The sequence below is a fragment of the Cucurbita pepo genome, chromosome 7 (genome assembly GCF_057944985.1).
Source record: "Cucurbita pepo subsp. pepo isolate OVF chromosome 7, ASM5794498v1, whole genome shotgun sequence".
NCBI classification, from domain to species: domain Eukaryota; kingdom Viridiplantae; phylum Streptophyta; class Magnoliopsida; order Cucurbitales; family Cucurbitaceae; genus Cucurbita; species Cucurbita pepo.
Genome location: NC_141804.1, coordinates 4703978 through 4713092, shown reverse-complemented (window position 1 = coordinate 4713092; position 9115 = coordinate 4703978). Strand labels below are relative to the sequence as shown.

At 36.4% G+C, this 9115-nt stretch overlaps 1 non-coding gene across 1 annotated transcript; it reads left to right on the top strand.

The window, feature by feature from the left end:
* The first annotated feature begins 6600 nt into the window (after positions 1 to 6600).
* TRNAH-GUG (transfer RNA histidin (anticodon GUG)) lies at positions 6601 to 6672 on the top strand. Its single transcript has one exon. It is a non-coding gene; the product is annotated as a tRNA-His (tRNA).
* Positions 6673 to 9115: the final 2443 nt, after the last annotated feature.

The window sequence follows — 9115 nt, the reverse complement described above, 5'->3', positions numbered from 1 at the left end:
GAGTTAGTTGAGGAGAGATTGTATTATGTATTTGTGAGTTGGTTGAGGAGAGATTGTATTCTGGATTTGTGAGTTGGTTGAGGAGAGATTGTATTCTGGATTTGTGAGTTCGGGGGAGAGATAGTTTGGGAGAGAAAGAGGGAAGAGATTGTATTCTGTATTTGTGAGTTGGTTGAGGAGAGATGGATTTGTGAGTTCGGGGGAGAGATAGTTTGGGAGAGAAAGAGGGAAGAGATTGTATTCTGTATTTGTGAGTTGGTTGAGGAGAGATTGTTTGGTTGAGGAGAGATTGTATTCTGGATTTGTGAATTTGTGAGTTAGTTGAGGAGAGATTGTATTCTGGATTTTGAGTTGGTTGAAGAGAGATAGTTTGGGAGAGAAAGAGGGGAGAGATTGTATTCGAGTTGGTTGGGGAGAGATTGTCTATTGAGTTGGTTGAGGAGAGATTGTATTCTAGATTTGTGAATTTGTTGAGGAGAGATAGTTTAGGAGAGAAAGGAGGGTGAGTGGAGAGTAGTGGAGGGAAAATTATTATTTTAATTATTTAATTATTTACTTATTATTATTATTATTATTATTATTATTATTATTATTATTATTATTATTATTATTCTTTTTGGGTCGTTACATGATCCATATTCTAGTTGGTGATCGTTGTCTTACTTTTTGTTGTTCTGTTCTTGGTTCGTTCTCTAAGACAATCCTTTTAGAATTTATGGTACTAATCATGAAGCTGAAAACCTTGTGTCCAAGGCTTCCTACTTTTCAACCGATAGAGTCTTAACCTATGTCCAAGGTTTCATGTGTTCCAAGCGACGTAGTTTGAACCTGCATCTAAGGCTTACCCTGCGATACAATCTGCAAACCTATGCCCAAGGCTTCACGCGTTCCAAGCGGCATAGTTTGAAAACCTATATCTAAGGCTTCTTACATTCCAAGTAATGAAGTCTAATCCTGCATCTAGGGTCTAAAAAGTCATATGCACCCATCATATTAACAAGCATAAGTTATTCTAAATGTTATAGATTTATAATGAATTCTTTAGAAGGTTCTAGAATTGTCTTGAGTCTTGAGGTGTTTCCTTTACGTGTTTTTTTAGGTCCAAACTTGGTTTAGGTACCAAAATTGCTCAAATCCACTTGAAATCTTGAAACCTTCGTGTACTTAGGAATAGACCTTATAAGAAGTAGCAAATCATTTGGAGCATTGTCTAAACCGTAAATATCATAAATAGTCCTAGGGGCATTTTGGTCATTTTACACCTAATTTTTTGTTTTGATACTTAACATTTTTCTGATGACTTTAAAACTTCAAAAAATCATTAAACATCATAAAATAAGAACTACTACAGAAGTTGGTAGCATTTGGATGTCATCTAGGTCATGAACCGAAGGTAAATTATCTTAGGGGCATTATGGTAATTTTACACCGTTTCTTTGTTTATCTACTAAACCTTATCAAATGACCATAACATTTCATATATAGTCTTAACATGCCATGATATACTCAAAATTAAAATATCATAGGCAGTAGAGTTCATTTAGTGGATCATTTTAATGTTACTTAAATCTCAAGAAATTTGATCGGTTCAAGGCCTTAACTCATGATTCTTTGAGTTTTTCTTTCATATATCATTAACTAATACTTGGTTTAAGGTTCATTCAGAAATCTAAGTGATTCCTACTAGTATTTCTTAAGAAAATTCCAAGGTAGCTACTTACCTCGACTGTTTTTTAAACATTAGTGGCTGTAGTTTATTGGTAAGAATTCCACGTTGTGGAATTAGCCACATTTTTCTATCCTATTTCTAGGTTCAACATGACAATCCCTTCTAGGTTCAGCATGACAATCCCTTTAGGATTTTCTATCCTATTTCTAGGTTCAGCATGACAATCCCTTTAGGATGTATGGTACTAGTCATGAAGCTGAAAACCTGTGTATCCCTTTAGTATCCCTTTAGGATTTATGGTACTAGTCATGATGCTAAAAACCTGTGTATCCCCTTTAGGATTTGTGTATCCCTTTAGGATTTATGGTACTAGTCATGAAGCTGAAAACCTGTGTCCAAGGCTTCATACTTTCCAAGCGATAGAGTCTTAACCTACGTCCAAGGTTTGCCTTGTGATACATCCGAAATACATATGCCCAAGACTTCATACGTTCCAAGCGGCAAAGTCTGAAAACCAAAGCTTAAGGCTTTATACGTACTTTCCAAGCCCTGTGATACATCCGAAATACATATGCCCAAGACTTCATACGTTCCAAGCGGCAAAGTCTGAAAACCAAAGCTTAAGGCTTTATACGTACTTTCCAAGCCCTGTGATACATCCGAAATACATATGCCCAAGACTTCATACGTTCCAAGCGGCAAAGTCTGAAAACCAAAGCTTAAGGCTTTATACGTTTCAAGCACATAAACATATGTACTCATAATAATAACAACCATGAGTTGTTCTAAAAAGTCATAGAGTCATAATGAATTCTTTAGAGGGTTCGAGAAGAGTCTAGAGTCGTTAGGTGTTTCTTTAGGTGTTTTTTAGTTCCTAACTTGGTTTAGGTTCCAAACTTGCTTTAATCAACTTGAAATCTTGAACATACGGTCATGTCCTTAGGAATAGGCCTTATAAGATGTTGCAAATCATTTGGAGCATGTCTAAACCAAACTTGCTTTAATCAACTTGAAATCTTGAACATACTGTCATGTCCTTAGGAATAGGCCTTATAAGAAGTAGCAAATCATTTGGAGCATGTCTAAACCGTAAAATATCATAAATAGTCCTAGGGTCATTTTGATCATTTTACCCCTAATTTTTTGTTTTGATACTTAACGTGTTCCGATTACTTTCAAACTTTAAAAAATCATCAAACATCATAAAACAAGAACTACTATAGAGGTTCATAGTATTTTTATGTCATATAGGTCATGGACCGAAGGTAAATTATCTTAAAGGCATTATGGTAATTTACATCGTTTCTTTGTTTACCTACCAAACCTTATCCAATGACCATAAAATTTAATTTATAGTCTTGAAATTCTAAAATATACTCAACATTCAAATGTTGACTTGGATCTTGATCCATATTCTTGTTCTTGATCGTTGTCTTATTATTTTTTTTTTTGTTATTTTTTAGGTTCATATTCTGTTCTAGGTTCGTTCTCCAAGACAATCCCTTTAGGATTTGAGAATGTTTGCTTAATCCACCACACCTAAATGGTGTGAAAGTTATCTTATTTATAATAAAATAAATTACAAAGATATGAAAAGAGTAATAAATGGAAATAACAATATATGAAAAAATGCCTATACTAAGAAGGCAAATATCTAGATATTTGCTTATAATAAAATATCAAATATGATATATATGGTAAAATATAATTTAGTACTAAATATCCTTAACACCCTCTCGCAAGCTGAGCGTTGGATTTGAATGAATGTGAAGCTTGGATCTGAAAAATTCAAAGAGAGGTTGAGAAGCACTTTTCGTGAAGATGTCAACAACCTGGTTTAGAGGAGGCGTAGAGAAACACTTTTTTGTCCATCGAAAACTACAGAGGGATCGCCGCTCAGCGGCGATGCTGCCTTGGCTTCGGCGAGAATGTGTAACCCATGAAGAGGGATCGTCGCTCAGTGACAATGTTGCCTTGGCTCTGGTGAGAATATGTCTATCCCAAAAAGTAGAAGGAGAAATCTAGAGCAAGGGACAAAGACAATGTTGAAGCCGGAAGAGTCGCCACAGTGGGTGAAGGAGCCAATTTTGGCGAGAAGGGAGGCGGCGACTTGGTTGGTGAAGAGTCCAGTGCGGCGCCTAGATTCCAAAGGTAAATCTCTTCCAAAGGTCGATAGGTTTAGGTTAGGGTTTCTGTGAAGAATGAAGGGAAGATTGGGAAGAAAATGAAAGAGACTATGTTGGTGGAGGAAAAATCGATTGTGTTGGAATAGGTGAGGTTGTATGTACAGAGTATGGCGAACGGTGATTTGGAGGTCAAAAGGGTTGAGTCGAAGAGTAATCAATCGACTTCGCATGTCGCAGCCATGGAGACTGCCCCTATGGCGTCAAAGCGAGCTGGGGTGGTGGAGAAGAGAATGAGTAGGGGATTCAGAAGCCATTGAAAATAAGGGATCGGGATTGCTAAACCGAAAGGGTTCTAATACCATGAGAATGTTTGCTTAATCCACCACACGTAAATGGTGTGAAAGTTATCTTATTTATAATCAAATAAATTACAAGGATATGGAAGGAGTAATAAATGAAAAAAATAATATAGAAACATACCTTCAGGAAGACAAATATCTAGATATTTACTTATAATAAAATATCAAATATGATATATATATATATAGTAAACTATAATTTAGTATTAAATATCCTTAACAGGATTGATAGCACTAGCATGAAGCTGAAAACCTGTGTCCAAAGTTTTCTACTTTCCAAGCGATAAAATCTTAACCTACATTCAAGCTTTCATGTGTTCTGAGCGACGTAGTTTGAGCCCGCATCTAAGGCTTGCCCTACAATGCGATCTGAAAACCTATGCCCAGCACTTCATGCATTCCAAGCGGCATAGTTTGAAAACCTATATCCACGGCTTCTTACATTCTAAGCCATGTAGTATAATCCTGCATCCAGGGTCTAAAAATTCATATGCACCCATCATATTAACAAGCATGAGTTGTTCTAAAAAGTCATAGATTTATAATGAATTGTTTAGAAGGTTCTAGAAGAGTCTTGAGTCTTGAGGTGTTTCCTTTACGTGTTTTTTAGGTCCTAACTTGGTTTAGGATCCAAACTTACTCTAATCAACTTGAAATCTTGAACATACCTTCTTGTCTTTAGGAATAAACCTTATAAGAAGTAGCAAATCATTTGGAGCATTGTCTAAACCGTAAAATATCATAAATAGTCCTAGGGGAATTTTGGTAATTTTACCCCTAATTTTTTGTTTTGATACTTAACGTTTTATGATGACTTTAAAACTTAAAAAAATCATCAAACATCATAAACTAAGAATTACTCTAGAGGTTCATAGCATTCGGATGTCATCTAGGTCATGACTCGAAAGTAGATTATCTTAGAGGCATTATGGTAATTTTACACCGTTTCTTTGTTTACCTACTACACCTTATCCAATGACCATAAAATTTCATATATAGTCTTAACATGCCATAATATATAAAACATTAAAATGTCATAGGCAGCGGAGTTCATTTAGTGGATCATTTTAATATTACTTAAATCTCGAGAAATTTGATCGGTTCAAGGCCTTAACTCACAGTTCTTTGAGTTTTTCTTTCATATATCATTAACTAATACTTGATTTAAGGTTCATTCAGAAATCCAAGCGATTCCTACTAGTATTTCTTAAGAAAATTTCAAGGTGGCTACTTACCTCGACTGTTTTGTAACATTTGTGGTTGTAGTTTAGTGGTGAGAATTCCACGTTGTAGCCATGGAGACCTGGTCTTGAATCCCAGCAGCCACATTTTCATATAATTTTTTTTTTTTATCGTTGTCTTATTTTTTCATATCATGTTCTGTTCTTGGTTTGTTCTCCAAGACAATCCCTTTAGGATTTATGGTACTAGTCATGAAGCTGAAAAAAACCTGTGTCCAAGATTTCCTACTTTCCAAACGATAGAGTCTTAACCTACGTCCAAGGTTTCATGTGTTCCAAGCGACGTAGTTTGAACCCGCATCTAAGGCTTTCCCGGTGATACGATCTGCAAACCTATGCCCAACGCTTCATGCATTCCAAGCGGCATAGTTTGAAAACCTATATCTACGGCTTCTTACATTCCAAACCATGTAGTCTAATCCTGCATCCAGGGTCTAAAAAGTTTTATGCACCCATCATATTAACAAGCATGAATTATTCTAAAAAGTCATAGATTTATAATAAATTCTTTAGAAGGTTCTAGAATAGTCTTGAGTCTTGAGGTGTTGCCTTTAGGTGTTTTTTAGGTCCTAACTTGATTTAGGTTCCAAACTTGCTCTAATCAACTTGAAATCTTGAACATACCTTCATGTCCATGAGAATAGACCTTATAAGAAGTAGCAAATCATTTGGAGCATTGTCTAAACCATAAAATATCATAAATAGTCTTATGGGCATTTTGGTCATTTTACCCCTAATTTTTTGTTTTGATACTTAACTTTCTGATGACTTTAAAACTTCAAAAAAATCATCAAACATCATAAAATAAGAACTATTACAAAGGTTCATAGCATTTGGATGTCATCTAGGTCATGAACCGAAGGTAAATTATCTTGAGGTATTATGGTAATTTTACACCGTTTCTTTGTTTACCTACTACACCATATCCAATGACCATAAAATTTCATATATAGTCTTAACCTGCCATAATATACTCAGTATTAAAATGTCATAGGCAATGAAGTTCATTTAGTGGATCATTTTAATGTTACTTAAATCTCAAGAAATTTGATCGGTTCAAGGCCTTAACTCACGGTTCTTTGAGTTTTTCTTTCATATATACTAATACTTGGTTTGAAGTTCATTCAGAAATCCAAGCGATTCATACTAGTATTTTTTAAGAAAATTCCTAGGTGGGTACTTACCTTGACTATTTATAAACAATTGTGGCTGTAGTTTAGTGGTGAGAATTCCACGTTGTGGCCGTGGAGACCTGGGCTCGAATCCCAGCAGCCACATTTTTCTATCTCTACAGCTTGTGAGGGAACATGAACCTAGAAAATAACAAAAAAAGAAGACAATCCCTTTAGGGATTTATGGTGTACTAGTCATGAAGCTGAAACCTATGTCCACGGCTTCCTACTTTTCAAGCACGTAGTCTAACCCGCATCTAGGGCTTGCCCGATGGCACTAGTCATGAAGCTGAAAATATGTGTCCAAGGTTTTCTACTCTCCAGGCGATAAAATCTAATATGTGTCCAAGGTTTTCTACTCTCCAGGCGATAAAATCTTAACCTACATTCAAGCTTTCGGCGATAAAATCTTAACCTACATTCAAGCTTTCAGACGTAGTTTGAGCCCGCATCTAAGGCTTGCAGTTTGAGCCCGCATCTAAGGCTTGCAGTTTGAGCCCGCATCTAAGGCTTGCAGTTTGAGCCCGCATCTAAGGCTTGCAGTTTGAGCCCGCATCTAAGGCTTGCAGTTTGAGCCCGCATCTAAGGCTTGCAGTTTGAGCCCGCATCTAAGGCTTGCCCTACAATGCGATCTGAAATGAAAACCTATGCCCAGCGCTTCATACATTCCAAGCGGCATAGTTTGAAAACCTACACCAAGACTTCTTACATTCCAAGCACGTAGTCTAACCCGCATCTTCTAGGGCTTACATTCCAAGCACGTAGTCTAACCCGCATCTTCTAGGGCTTGCCCTGCCCTACATCCAAGACTTCTTACATTCCAAGCGATGTAGTCTAATAGTCTAATCCTGCATCCGGTTTGCCCTTAGATACAACCGAAATACATATGCCCAAGGCTTTATACGTTCCAAGCGGCATAGTTTGTCTACCAAAGCTTAAGGCTTTATACGTTTCTAGATTTACTCCCAATTAAAGTCCATAAAGGTCATGTCATCGATGCATAAGATGAGCATGACTTCCTAAAAATCGTGAGTTGGGTACCCATAATGTGGTGCAAGCATCTCATTTAGGTGAGGAATATATTAGGTCAAACATTGTTGAAAAAGATTTAGTTGCTATTTTTATGTTTTAGTTCCTGAATATCATATCACTGATATGATCTTATGCCGATATCTCATCATAGATATGATCTTATGCCAGATTCTTTGTTTTGGTATCAGACAAGATGACAAGACAGTTTTGTTCAACCAGCAATACCAAAATTTGTTGGTCACTACAATCATTGGAGCATGTTATTGGAGAACTTTAGTCGCTCTAGAGAATACTGGAAAGTAGTTGAGTCTGGGATTTCTGCTGTACCAAATAACGCTAATTACTCATATGAACAGAAGAAGGAGGTGTCAGATTAGAAATTGAAAGACTTAAAGTTAAGAACTACCTTTTCCAGGTCATTGATCGCTCAATTCTGGAGACTATTTTGGATAAAGAAATTTAAAGGAATTTGGGATTCAATGAAAAAAAATTCCAAGGAAATACAAGGGTGAAACGAGCACAACTACAGGCTCTGCGCAAGGACTTTGAGACCCTTCATATGAAGGATGGTGAGACTATTTCTGATTTCTTTTCTCGTATCTCACCATTGCTAATAAAATGCGTTTCCATGGTGAAAAGATGAGTGATGTTAGCATTGTTTTGAAAATTCTGCCCATTGATGCATTGCAGAGTAGTCTATTGGTTCATGAACAACGTACGCAAAGACATACTGTGGAGGAGCAGGCATTGAAGATTACTCTTGACAGCAGTATAGGGAGAACAAATCGTGGATGTGACACAATTTGAGGTAGAGGACTGTTGAGATCACGTATTTGTTTAGATTGCTGTAAGTTAGTATCTAACTAAATCTCTGTTAGAGTTAGAAGTTAGATTTAGTTTTTGATTTGATTTAGTTTTGGTTTGATTAGATTTTGTTTTGATTTGTTTACTGGTTTGTTATCAGATTTTCTGCAGATTTTTAGGTAGATTTTCTAAATATCTTTTTGTATTCTCTTGTATATATATATAGAGCATTTTTGCTCTTCATAATTTAATCTTCTCATCAATCATTCAATAATTCACTCTTTCACTAACAATTGGTACCAGAGCTATCTTCTTAAGGGATCTGTGAGATCAATATGGGAGGAGAATCCAGTTTTTCCGCTGTTGCACCACCAGTTTTCGATGGAGACAATTATCAAATGTGGGCAGTTCGTATGGAGACTTATTTGGAAGCCTTGGATCTTTGGGAAGCAATAGAAGAGGATTACGAGGTCCCTCCGCTTCCAGCAAATCCTACTATAGCACAAATCAAAGTACAGAAGGAAAAGAGACAAGGAAATCAAAGGCGAAAGCTTGCCTATTTGCCGCTGTATCTCAAATGATCTTCATGCGAATAATGTCCCTCAAAACAGCAAAGGAAATCTGGGATTATCTCAAGGCCGAATATGAAGGAGATGAGAGGATTCGTGGAATGAAAGCCCTAAATTTGATTAGGGATTTCGAGTTGCAGAAG